Source organism: Acyrthosiphon pisum, chromosome A1, assembly GCF_005508785.2.
Source record: "Acyrthosiphon pisum isolate AL4f chromosome A1, pea_aphid_22Mar2018_4r6ur, whole genome shotgun sequence".
Classification (NCBI taxonomy): Eukaryota; Metazoa; Arthropoda; class Insecta; order Hemiptera; family Aphididae; genus Acyrthosiphon; species Acyrthosiphon pisum.
In genome coordinates, this window is record NC_042494.1 from 38,806,180 (window position 1) to 38,821,582 (window position 15,403).

Genomic DNA, 15,403 nt, shown 5'->3' on the forward strand with positions numbered 1-15,403 from the left:
TTTTAAAATATTTTTTTTACATAGATATTTTAATTTTTAAACGTAAATAAAATTTTTTAATTTTCCGAAAACTTCGGTTTTTTCGGAAATGTATATTTCAATATTCTCCAATTTTTCCACGTTTTCCGAGGCTCTGGGAAAAAAACCGTTTTTTCCGACATTTTCCCCAATTTTTCCGGAAATTTTCCGGCATTTTGATTCTTAAAAATCAATACACTCATCGCACCGCTCAGAATCTAAAATTTTATTTACATTGATAAGAAGAGAATGCAAAAATCTCTGCAAATAAAAGTAATAACAACATTTATAATTTATAAAAATGGTCCAAGTATAAATTTTTAAATACCTACTAAATTCAATATAACAAGTATTTTATATTTTTGCAAAACCATTTATATAGGCTATTATCCGTATTACTTAAAATTATAAACTATAAACATTTAAATAGGGAACTGATTTAGTGAGAAAGTACCCACATAGTTAGGGACTTGTTAAAATTTTGAATAAGGTAACCTACCTAGGTCAACATTAGAAAAAAAAATAAGCACTTAATAATTTATAGTAAAAACTAAAAAGTCTTCTCATATTTTAGAAAATAGAAGTATTATATCATAGGACACTTTTTAAGTACCTAGTACAAAAGTCTAAAGAATTTGGAAATATGCAGGTGTATTTGAAAAATCCAAAAATCAGTATTTGAATAAATAATGAATTGAACGAAATAATGTGAGTGATCATGCTTGGTGAATCACTCTGTATGGCTGTATAACGCGACTATATCACAGCGTTGTTCGTAAGATGAATGGAAAATCATCCTGTAAGGCTGTATACATAAGTAGGTACTCGTATTATACGCTGGGAACGGAGAAGTATTTAAAGGGCTTGGATGCGATCGCTCTGAGCGGTACATTTATTTTGCGTTTATAATTGCTAACAAATATTGTAAACTTGTTGGAAAACCTTTTTTATTTTGTTCTAATGCACCGATTAGAGTATTGTAACCTGAGAGCTAAGATCTTAGAAGACTGTGGCTGTGATCAAATTCGTTTTTAATAAAATATGTTTACTTTTCATATATGTTGAATTTTTTTTTTTCAGTTTGTCTATTTCTTTTTACTTTGTACCTAACATGGAAGTATGGCATTGTAGCCTGTAGGTATATAATTAATTGTGATTGACATTTATTACAATAAAGGGAGGAGTGGGAATAAGCCCCGAGCCGTGAAAATAATGAATACGTCTCTAGTGAATGATGACTGATGAATGATGATAATAATATTATCATTGCAGTTGCCCTCAAATTAATGAAAACAAACAATAATAATCAAACAACACGCTTTCCATTTCAATGAGACGAGTCTATAGATAGGTAGGTACCTATATTAAATATTTTATGACATCTCCTGAATAATATGGCAAATATACGAATATTCACATTCAGATAGTCTTATGGCACAGACAAATAAATTAAACAATGTGTTGATAATCTTTAGTATGGGACATAGGTAAGTAATAATGTAATATTATAATTTATAAAATTCTGTTTAGAATATTCTAGCGATCGAAATTTCAGTACCCTGTTTGTGCGTGTGCAGCAGCAACCAATCATTTAGGTATACTTACTGAATTGATCTGAAAAATGTAATATCTATTACTTTGGGGCATAAAAATCCAAATTTCTGTGGTACCTACTGACTAGGTATAACATATTTATCCACGAACACATCCCAAAATCACTGAGGAGCCATATCTCGTCAACGGATTAACGAAAAATGAAAATTCGAACGCAAAAATTCATAATAAAATTAGTCTTGTTAGTTTATAAACAATTTTGTATGGGTTGCCATTTGAAAATCAAAAGTTGATTTACCTAGCGGTTTACCTAATAAATATAAGGGTGAAAAATATAAAAAAAATATACAATTCTAGAATAGCGTAAATCTATAATTTTGAAAAAAAAAAAAATTGAAAAAAGTCAATACTTTTTGAGATAATGACTGTTGTACGCTTAGTGAATCACCCTGTATAGTAGGTACAGTGGCGTACTGTCCAGCATTTTTTTGTGGGGGAGGGGTTAAATATAATAATTTTTGATACATTTTATTAATGATAATGTTGTTATTATTTAACAGTTTTCGGAGGTACTGGATAAGCCACTGGGTAGGTACCTAAATATACCTAATATATAATCATAGTTATCGGCGCGCAGACTTTTCTGGGAAGGGGGGGGGGGGGAAGAAGTTTGGTACCTAACATAGGTACCTACCTAATCCTTACTAATTGTGTTTTTAAAAATGATTTATTAATATCAGGAAGGATTCAAAATATAAGAATGTCATATATTTGAAAAAGTTTTGCTCGCAGGAGAGGCAACTGCTCACACTTCACTTTAAGTTAAGAAATATTATTTTAAAACAGGTCATCACATAATTGAGTACCACCTACCTATAAAACACCTTTTTTACGATACGATTAAGCAAATTTGTCGTCGTATCAAAGGGTATGGAAAAACAAAAGAAAACCTTCACGATTGAGTATAAAAAATTCTGCGATGTGGCCATTTGCCCCAATCTTGAGGTATAATATTATACTTGTGGCCTGGTGTGGCGTGGTTTTTGGGCTTCAGTCACCAACGTGTTCTGAGTGCCAGCATCAGCCAGTGTCACTAGTTCCCGGATGGATGAGTGAGTGACCAGTGACCACCTAGTGACAAATCCTTGCCGCACAAACTCTCCCCCACAGCAACGAGCTAATGACATGAGTTGCCGAAACCTTAAGAGGACGCCTCACCCGCATATGTTGTCTTCGTCTTACAAGTCGTAACATAGCAAATTGTACGCTCAGCAGAACACGTTTATAGCTCCGTAAGTTTAAAAATTAGAGTGAATTGACCTCTTATACCATTTAAAGGTAAGTTTATTATCTAGTCAATCTCATAGGATTTTTATTATATTTTAATTTTAAAACGATTTATAAGTATTATAAGATCTACAGACAATTTATAATTTTAAAATACTCATAACTCGCTTTAAAATTAAAATATAATAGACAACATATGCGGGTGAGGCGTCATCTTAACACAAAAAAATAAAAATAAAATTTAAAATATATATAAATACCTACGCTATGAGTTAAAAAAATAACAAGATTTTATTGTCATATGTAATACATATTGTTGAACTGTCAATTTACCTGATTGGCAATAATTAATAAACTAATAAATAGTAATAATAAACAATCAAGCTATAAGCTGTTACCTTCAATTAAAATTAATATCATATTAAATAATAATTATTATTTTCATTCTCTGCAGTAAATTTGGAGAAAATGTTTGGCTAGGAATTTTGCAAACTAGTTACTATAATAGACACCATAGGCGCAACTAGACCTCTAAAACGTGGGGTGCTATAATATTTTATATGTTAAAAACATACAATTTATAGTATTTCAATATAATAATGATAGTTAGACCTAAAAAACAAGGGGTGCTAAATTAGAACTTGGGTGTGCTAAAGATCCTTTTGCACCCTCCTAGTTGAGCCAATGATAGACACTATAGTTGGTATTGTCGGTACCTACAACAGCTAGCTACTGTAAATTTTATGTATTCACTGTACCTATATCTTTATGCTAAAATTTAAAAAAGCAGGAATTATATTTATTTATAATAACATTATTATTTAATTGTCAGTGACGGATCCAAGGGGGGGGGGGGGTAGTAGGGTAAACACCCCCCTCCCCTTGAGCTTATTTTATAAAAAATTATGGAAATATTGTAAGATATTATTTAAGATTTTATCATTTTCAAAGATTTTCACGGATAATATACTCACCATTAAAAAAAGGCATTTGTTGTAAATTTTACACCTTATTCGTTTTAAATAAACAAGTGGGAGCTTATAAATGTAACAGCGAAGCAGGCTATTTAGTAAAATATCCTCTCGTTTCCTTTTCAAAACTTATTGGAAAAGATGGAGCACTTATAAGACATGAAAATACTATTCATGATATAGTGATCATAGGTTATAACAAATAAAGGAAGTATGTTATTAAGTAGGTATGAATAGTATCTGTTGGATACATTTTAATTACCCGCCCCCTCCCCTTGATCAATTTCTGGGTCCGCCCCTGTTAATGATTCTTACAAAAATAATTTGTTTTTATAAAAATCTGCTTGTACGTGCTTCTAATATCCAATATCTAAAGGCAGCAACACCATCGCAATAAATATTTAAATTAATAAATGAAAATGATAATTGAAATAATGTAAATAACTAAAAATGATAAGCTAGTTTGGTTGTTGTCGTATTACATTTCAACGAACAAATTGTAAGCACGGATCTCTTTGATAAATAAAGTTGTATAATATTACAATACATTTATATCCGTGGATTCATATTGTACCTACTGACGTAATATAATTATATCCATCATCTATATTCTATGGCAATTGTCAAAATCGTTGTAGAGGGCAGAGTGGATTACCGATCTAAAAATTTAAAGAGGCAAAGCTGACACGAACAAAAAACATATTTTGTTCCGTATGGTTTTATTTGTAATAAATTACAATATTTTCAGTTCAGTTCAGTATCTCGTACCTAACCACATCGTCGACGGCGTGGAAGTGCAGAACCGGGAACACATACGTTACGGATTTCGCCGATTGATTCGATGTTTAAAGTGAGTTTGTTTTCATATTCTTTTGTGGTTTAAATTTACCTTTTAGACTTAAAATAAATATTCAATGCCATGAACAGTATAATATTATGCTATATATAGACGAATATTTTATTTCCGAGCGTGAAACACAAAAAATATCGCGCGAGATCGAACAATGTATGTCCTAATGCCGTCGTCGTAGAATAATTCAATAATATTAATTAATACATATAGGTAGCAGGTGTACCATGTATAACCTATAGGTAGGTACTTGAAATAGAAATACGGTTGGGTGCGCGAACCATTATTCCGAAACTAGAGATGGAGAATTTAAGTAAAAAAAATATCGGTAAATTTACCGGTAATTTTTACAGTAAATTTACCAATAATCTGCAGAGGCGCCGAAGTACTAAAAATTCAGTCGTGCAAAAAATATTTGAAACGGCCCCAATGGCATACGTGGAAAGGTGGAGGACTGAGGAGGTATTGGTTCTTACCCAAAAAATAATGATGTTCAGTTTTAAAAAAAAATTTAAATCACACTTTTTTGTACTCTCCAACAACCAAGACGGTTTAGAGAAAAATATTAAACATTTTAGTGCACAGTGCACACAATAAATGAACAAAATGTTGTAGTTAGAAGACGTTAGAAGAGTAGGCTTTAATTTTGTAATGGAGTTTTCATACAGTTTGGCAGATAAACTTCGGCCCAATATGAAGCAGCCCCATGCTACATTTTCAAAAGATGTCGGGCCAAGGCCCGACCTCAATATAGGATTCGGCGCCACTGAATAATATGGTAAAAAAGCTAAATCTTAGAGCCATTGTTATTATTTACTATTAAAATATGATTTGTATTAGGTACCTGTGTATACCTACTTGTTAAATCTAGTTCTTTCCAATAATCACAATAATCAAAATAAAAATTTAAAAAATGTATCTAAATTATCTATTGTTCTGTATATTAGACATTAGTACATTTTATAAAATATGAATATTTGATTATTGATATTAAATTAATAAATAATTTAAATTAAACTAAATTATCAAAATTCACATTATCTATTTTTCTTTTTAAATCAAAATATTCATATTTAGACTTAATTTTTTTTAACAATTGTAAATTATCAATATCACATTATCGTCGTTATTGGTATCTGCGATCGGCCTATATAAAATGTTTCCTAATTACCTACTGATATTTAATGTTCTAATATATAATAGGGGTGGCAGAATATTGAAACAATTGTCTATAAACAAACTATATAAACGATAACAAGCATATCAATATTACAAATTATAATATCACAGTATAAGTTGATAAAAAAGATATATCTTTGCGATTCAGATTAGGCGTTTTTGATTTCATTTGATTAGAGGGGCCACACAACATTTTTTTCGGTAAAAAATAATTTACCGGTAAAAAAAAATTGGTAAAATTTACGGTAAATTTACAGCACTCACATCTCTATCCGAAACTATAGTTTGGCGTCGCGATGGTCCCAGGAGATCAGCTATCGTGGTGGTGTGCAGGGCCGCATTTATAGTGGGGGGGAGGAGGGTGCAACTGCCCCGGGCGCCAGTATTTTAGGGGCGCCAAAATGTTTTGGCCAGAAATATGTTTACTTGTGAATTATTAAAATTGTATAATTTTAATTATTTTAATAACAGTATTATATATATATTATAGTAGGTATATTAGTATTATGCTGTTTGACATTTTTTTAGGTGACATAAATTCAAATGTATCTTTGTGGAGGGAGGATCAAGCAATTACTAAACAATATTTTTAAAAAAAGCACGCATTGTAAAACAAATATTCTTTTCTGTGATCAAAATTTAAAAGATTAATGAGGATCTATCTCCCATATTTTCCGTCGGTATGCCCCTTAGGGGGAAGCAATTTTTTTCACCGGAGCTTAGGGGGTGCCAATTTTTTTGCACCGGGGCGCAAAATGTCTAAATGCGGCACTGGTGGCGTGAGTTTTCGTCTTTATATAATGTCAGGACTCGAATGGCGCCAGTTCACAGGCCTAGTCGAGTACTCGAGCCGTCTGCCGAGATCCACTGCGGCGTCGCCGTTGGCCGAGACTGGACATCGCCGTAGCGGCGTAATTAGGGGGTATTAGGGGGATAGATCCCCCAAAACTTTTTTTTACTGCTAACATTTTGATCAAAGTATTGGTAATGAACATTAATGTTTTCTAAAAACGTATTACTGTTTTGCGCGGGATAGAACCACTCCCTCGGTATTTATAGTAGAATTACGCAAATTACACAACGCATAAGGAACAACTTTGTCTGTGTCGCAGCGTTTTTATTTCTTTGATAGCATTTACCAATAATTTTTAACAATTAAATGAAAAAATCATAATGTTCTCAAACTGATAACTTTAATTTTATTTATGTTATCCAAATAATAAAAACGGTACAACACAGATAAAGTTGTTTCCTATGTGTTGAGTAATTTTGGTAATTCTACTATAAATACCGAGAGAGTGGTTATATCCCGTGCAAAACAGTTTGGGCTATGTTGTACATTTGTAAGACGGAGACAACGCATGCGGGTATATCGTCCTCTTAAAATATTTTTGATTATGAAGACAACGGTTGTTAAAAAGAAAAGTCTTTTTATTATTAATACATTGACTTAAATAAATAACTTATCATTACGAAATAAATAATTGTTATTCAAAATAATAATAATAATATTGTTTTGCACTACTAGGTTAGTTGTATTTTATAGGTACTACGACTGTATTAGACCAAGCGGACCTTTGCCGTTTATTCGCTACCACCATTTTTCTTAGTTTTTTCATTAATTCACAATCGTTATACGTATAAGTATACCAAGTCAGTGATGCCCATGCTGCGCTCGGACAAAAAAATCAAAAATATTATCCCACCTTAAGTTGGTCAGATGGTAACCACCGTATATCCACTCATAATTACGACTTTAATTTTCTTAACGTATTATTTATAATACGTATTAAGAGTGGATATACGACGGTTACCCTGCAGTGACTAACTTGAGGTGGTGTTGCAAAGCAAGTCGAAGGATGTTTTCGATTGTTTTTGTCCAAGCGCAGCCAGCGAGTGGCAACGCGGGCATCACTAACGTGGTATAGGTACCTACGAACACTTTGGCTAACACTAATACCATTGAGAGTTCTCGGGGAAAAATTAAATCACGGAATAAAAAAACAGTGGGGTACCTACCTACTGACCAATGCTGTACAGCTACTGAAAACCAAAAAAAGTAGTGGCAACATGATCGAAATAATATGCATATATATTATATACCCCTTCTCAATCAAATATTTGATGATAAAAACAAAAATTGCAGTGTAAAGGGAGCAAATTATAATCGAGAATTAAAAGCGGGATTTTGAATTTGTTAGCTTTTGTCGGCGTATTTTTGATGATAAGAAAAATTGATATTTGTTAAAAAAGTAGAATGTATATATTGATTCTTTTAAATATTTATTAGATGTGCATTAATTCATAATTGTTTCACATGTTAACAAACATTATACAATACAGGGTATTAATTTAGGTAGGTACTTATGCCGGGTTGCATTTAAAAATGTATTAATTTAATTATTCACTAAAATGTTATGGACCAATCATGGGCCACTAAATCATGTTTAAAGAACCACATCAGCTCAATATTGATTCGTTAAATATTTCGTGATTGTTCATGCAACCTGCTAGTAGTTAGTAGGTAAACTACGGCAAAGGCAATTATTTTATTTTTCATTTGTATTTATATATTAGATATGCGCATAATAAAGCTACCAAATAGAAGTATTAAAAATGTAAAAATATAATTTTAGAACTAGATGTATGCAAGTTTCACCTATTTCATCTTACACTCATGACCTTAGTAACCATTTTTAACCAATTTTTTATAACGTTATAAATTTTAAATTTTATTTACTTTTAGATACCTATACATTAATTATATGTACTTATCTACCTACCTATGTAGTTTTTACATTATACATATATTTTAATACACAATACATTATATTATTATTTTTAAGTAAAAGCTTTTAGTTTAATAACGATTAATGATCAAAATTAGTTAAAATTGTATGATACAAAATACTTCAGATTATTTTAGACTCTGAGAAAAGTGATGAATAATTTTATAATCATGTGTGCTTTTCTTTATTTTAATCATAATAATCCAGTTTTTGATAAAATCGATTATATTTTTTTGGCATTACTTAAAAACGAATAGGTACCTAACCGTAGATACTTGAAATTTTCACCAAATATTTATATTAGCAATTTTGTATAATATGATTATATTTTCAAAATATTTTGACAACTTTTAAATTACTTATAGGCATAAGGAATTTTCAATTTTTATTAGTTTTATTTAATTATTTTAGATAAAAATGTTTTCCCTCAAACAAAAAAATTGAAAATTTTATACAAGGTTTCTTAAGTTGTTATTAGTGTAATGAAAAAAAAAATTTAAGTGAGCATATTTGTTATGAACTTCTTAATTTTAAATTTTGATAACATTCGTTAATCTTCCAAATTGTTTTGAGTTAGATGTTAGATGAGTTAGACATTAATTAACATTTTTTTTTATATACCTAAGATTTGAAAATGTAATAATAGATTTTTCATAATTCATAAGTTATAATATATAGATATTATCTACTTATAACAAAAAAAAGTTTACCAGAAGGTCATATTATTTTTTTATGAACATATGAAGCTCAAATGATCTTGACATTGAATATTCACCCCTAAATTAACGATTTTCTTTTTTTGTTATACCTTCAAAAATGAATAACCGTAGAATTTGAAATTAACACCAAACGTTTATTTTAGAATTGTTTATATACCTAATATAATTTGTATTATACTACCTATATAATATTGGTATTATATAGGCTGACAGACCTTCTACGCTCAGAATAGTTTTTGATTTTATATTATTGAATTCAAATTTAACATATTCATTATTCAAAGACCCACACGACACTTAATGTACAACAGAGCGGTATCCACTTACCGATATAACTTTTACAAGGGAATTCTAGTTTATATTTTTTTGGAATGGAAATCTGCAATGCCCAATACAATAATATTCAATCACGGATTATTTAATTAAATAATTCAATATGTGATACAACTGACGCCAGACGCGTTCACTGTTATTAACCATCAATTTTGATTTATATTATTTCATTCTATATTATTTCACTAGGTACCTAGAATGACTAGATTATTTTTGTCCGAAAATAATAACGGTCCATTTTGTTTTGCTATACCAGCCCGATGTTTACGCGGCTCACTGAGATTTACTCGGTAGTTTGCCGGTTCAATCCGGGCATTATACGTGTATTTATGTTGTAAAATAAATAAAACACTGGCCAAATAATATTTTATTTATTTATTTTTTTTATTGATATATAAATATGCCAGTTATTAAATTGTATTAATAATATATAAAAAGGTGGGTAAGTGGATGTCGCTCTGCTTTACAGTAGGTTACATGTGGGTCACTGTAATAGATGGTTTTAAATTTGAATTCAATGATATAGTATAATTTTATAAGAAAAACGATTCTGAGCGAAAACGGTCAGTCAGCCTATGATATTTTATAGTATATCTAAGTGTATTTGATGATAAAGTTATTTATATATAACCTATTTACGTGGAATTTTGTTTTACATTTTCAATCCTTAGCTATAAAAGTTGAACATTTAATACATTTTTAACTACAAAATAATTATTACATTTTAAAAGTGTTACATTTTGTCAAAATTTGAACTTAAAATGCTTATAAAAAAAAAAATTGTGCTTATGTATTTGTAATATTTTTCAACTGCTACTGTAATAATATATCAGGAGCTTTGCATTAAATTTTCACGCTTTTTTACCCAAAAATACAATTTTATTGATATTCATAGAAAAAAAAATAAAAAAAATTGAAAGCTGACAATGTCCGTATAAACAGCCCAAAAAGAGTCAAAATATTATGGTGTATAGAAAATGAAAATATAAACGTTCAGTAAAATTTCTTGTATCAGCTACAGTTATTCGTAACAATGAAATAACAAAACCGCTACATGAGAAATCGAGTGAATATCCAATATTGTAAAAATATGAATTTCAAACTCTCATAAAAATTTAATTTGATTTACTTGTAGACATTTTTTTTGTTGATAAAAGTAGACAAACTTATGAGGAATCTTGTATTACATTTTCAAATCTTAGATTTAAAAAAAAAAGTTTTATGAATTCACAACTCAAAATAATTTGCTAATTTTCGTGATTTTTCCGTATTTTTTCAATATTTCAACTTTAATTGCGTATAAAAAAAACTGCGAGTAAGGATTTTTAATATTTTTCAAATGTCATTATAATAACAATATAGTAGGATCCTTGTATTAAATTTTAAAGTTTTTTTACCCAACAAATAAGGTTTTATCGACATTCATAGAAAAAAAGACTAATAAAATTGGAAACCAGAAAATGTGACTAAACAGTTCAAAACAAATCAAAATAGTTTGAAAATTATATCGTGTATAGAAAATGCAAATTTAAATGACCAGTGAAAATTTCATGTATCTACAGTCATTCGTTTTAAAGTTAAACTTTAGATTTTGTGAAAAACCGATTTTGCGTACAAATTCCCGTTCTTCCTTAATTTTTATGTTGTTTTTCCCGTCGATTTTGAAAACTATAGGGAAATTATTTCAACAGCTTGTCGTGTAGGTACACAGACACAAAAAAATAAAATTAAAAAAAACACAATATTGTAAAATCAATACATTCATCGTTCCACTCAGAATCTAAAAACTAACCTATTTTAACGCTTATTTTTTTATTAATATTTGTTCAAAAACATTTAAATAATATATATTACAGTTTTTACTTTCATGAATAATATTCATATTTTTCCAATAAAATTGCCGTTCTAATTTGTAATTTCTAAGAGTTTTTAAAAACTCTTTTTAACTTTCCTGGGTTTCTATTTGTACTAAAAGGATTGATATTGTTCTATTTAATTTAAATTTAAAGCCATTACACCGTTTTAAATTTATAGATGTAGGTACACATTAACAATGAACGCAACTTTAAATGAACAAAGACTTTTATTTACCAGAACACGGATCTGAAATAGTTGTATGCACCTCAATGTTACATAAATGTTAAACACTATGGAAAAGTTGAAAAATTCCGCGTGAAGTTTTAATACAAGTCTTGGCAGCTCAGCCTAGTTAAATTATGTACCTAAACCAAGTAAGTAAGTTAATAATATATTGATAGGTACCTATGTATTTTGTAAAATATTTTATGTATGTATATAATAGACTTGTTAAAGTATTTCTAATATCTATTGTAGTAATATATAATAATATATTAGTACCTACTGTACTATCGCTTTGCTAATGCTAATTGCTAGTACTAATTTACAGCCCTTATGATAATTCAGTGAACAGAGAATTTCGATAATTTAGTTCATAGTTGTAGATTGCAATGAAAATTATCTGCGGCGCGTCGTCCCCGTTTTATTATTTATTCGTATCGCGTCAAATTATTATAATATTATTATTTTTGAACACTGCATACGTTACCAAGGCTCCACTTCCCTGACAAACCGTCACACACACACATAAACATAATATACGTATACAATATCTGTATAAAAGTCTTTTTATTTATTTATTGGATCCTTAGAGTGAAATCAAATTATATTGTATTATTGGTATTATATTGTAAATAATAACTGTATACGTATTTATTATTTGTATGGTGCACGCTATAGTATAATATGCTTATATTATAGTACACTAGCTGATCCTTTGCACTTCGTTGCCCGTTAAAAATATTTAAGTCTTTAGTCTATATGATTCAATATTTGTGTTCAATTCGTCATTCAATAACCGGCGTATTGATGCTCAAAACTTCCCGTTAAAAATTCCTGAGGATTTACCCCCATCTCCATTAAAGATTTTTAACACAGTCATAATAGTGGTTTGTGGTTTGTAGTCACAGTCATTTTGATGGTTTTGACCAAATATAAAATACAGTACTAAAATCATATTCGATCTAATAACTATTTTACTTTTTGAAACCAATAGCAATCTTATAATAAACACAAGTATATATTTTAATAATTTAGATTCTGAGTGGTGTGAGGGATCTAGTGCATTTACAATAGTGTTTATTATTATTTTTTTTAATCTTGTATACAAAATTTCTGCCAGAAGGAGTGATTCGATTTCAACATATCGTATATCTTATCTTTTAGAAAATTGGATCAAATGGTATTTTAAAGAGGTATTTTTCGATTTTCTCAATAATTATTCAATGCCACGGGAAAAACCACCAAAAAATTACAAAAAAACCGCTAAAAGTGGGGTTTTAATTTCTAACGCTTTGTTTATCACCATAGAAACAAATAAAAATAAAAATAACGATTTTAGGTTTTTTGTTGTAATTTATAATATTAATTCCACTTACAGGCTATAGTAAAATATAATAATGATATAAAATATCTAGACTGACAAACCGTTACCGCTCAAAATCATTTTTCGTAAACAATGATATGATATCATTGAATTCAAATTTAATACAAGCCATTATACAGTGACCCACTTGTAATGTACTGTACAGCAGAGCGACATCCACTTACCCGCTTTTTTTTATTATTTCATTAAAAAAAATCAAATTTTCAAAAAAATAATTTCATGCAAGAACCGATTTGGTTTTATTTATTTTAAGCGTCATGAATGGAGGTTATAATACGAATATAAGATGTAATCACTAATAATAATATCTTAATTCATGTGTGTAATCAAAAGCTTATGTTTTGTAAGGACTGTGGTATAGATTTCTGTGCCTAATTGTTCAGGGGATACGCGTAATATGTACGGCCATCATTTTTGAAGATTTCCACTTAACCGCCCATCATATTTTGGGATTTCCACTTAAGCATCTGGCATAATGTGGATTCCCACTTTATCACCCGCTGGACGGAAAAAGGTTTCCAACGCTTCAACCGTCATCAAAAACTAAACTTTCAATGCAAGCGTAATAAAAAATATATAAATTACAATAAATAGGATAATAATTTATTGCATTTATCTATATAAAATAAAAAAATGTAAATGTGATTTCATAATATTTTTAGGTCCGCAATGAATTTTAGTTTTTATATAGCCCTCGAGTAAAAAGGGACTTCTGAGTTATAACATAGGACATAGTTATAGTTATATTATATTCTTTTAAAAATTTGGATGACCTATTATCGTACTGATTTTTTTTAAATACAATATGGATATTATTAACTTTCAGTTACCACAAATTGAGTTTATTGTAGATGACTAGTAAGTACCTATACACTTCATATGTAGTGTGTGAGTATGACAAACGTTATATTATATATGACATTATGGCTAGTAGCTTAAAATAAGTGGAGTGGAAAATTAAAGTTATTAAATAATAGAAAATTGAGGATATATTTATTATAACAGTCCAGTACCTGTTTGTTTTATGTAATATGTATATATATTTTTTCTATAGGCTAAGCACCCATTCGTATTTCATATAACAAATAGGTATGTATATAGTTTTGTTTCTATAATATTATTGCTTTATTCCATCCACAAAAAAAATATTAAAAATTATTGAATTTTACATTAGATAGGTAGATTTCGAATACGAGAAACCTACTTATTATAATATTAGTTAATAATAAATATCATTAAATTTGATGTTTAAGATTCGTAATGGTGGTTAAATTCCATTTTGTTTCACTCTAAATTTTTAGTCTATAACTCTTTTTTAGATTAGGTTAAAAACTTCTTCATCATTTATGTAATTAAATTTTAAATTGAAAATGAATCACAACTAAATTACAGATTGCTTTTATTCAAATCATTAATAATATTAATGATAGTAATAAAGTTGTAAATTTTTTTATCATTACTAATTTTTTATTTAATTTTTCAGTATTAATGAGTATTGCAAAAAAAAAATTAGTAAATCTAAAAAAAAGAGTGAAAAATTGAAGCAAACATGAGTTTTTACAAAAAATATTACCAATTTTAGGTAAATTTGCATCTAATTTTTCCGCAGTAGGCGAGTTGATTCCCGAGACCTACTTTATGTATTAGTTGATTCCCGGGTCATTATTATGTATGTACGAATTGATTTCCGGGTCATCAAAAGGTGTGTACGAGTTGATTCATGGGTCATTATATGTCACGGTATACTAGAAATCTTATTACCCGATACCAATTTTTAAAAACAATGTGTTTTACATTATTACCAAATTACTAAATTGTTTTAATAATAATATTTTACCTAATTAGTAAATTTTTAATGATAATTTTTTACCTAGGTACTGCATTTTTTACTAATAATTTTTAACAAAAAGTTGAATGGTTTTAAAAATATGAAAAACTAAAAAGAACAACATTTTTGAGAAACATGTAAGCCAACCTCCTCGTGGTGTTTCTTGGATTAGACTAATAGGCTGAATATTTTACTAAATATTGAAAATAATATAATATAATGACCAGGAAATCAACTCGTACATACCCCTTGATGACCCAGGAATCAACTCATACGCAGCCAATTTTTCGTAACTATTATATTATACAAGGCTGGGCAAGTTAATGATTTTTTTAAACTCAGTTAAGTTAAGTTAATATGCACCAATAACAAAAAGTTTAAAGTTAAAAGTTTATTTAACTATAGGTTAACT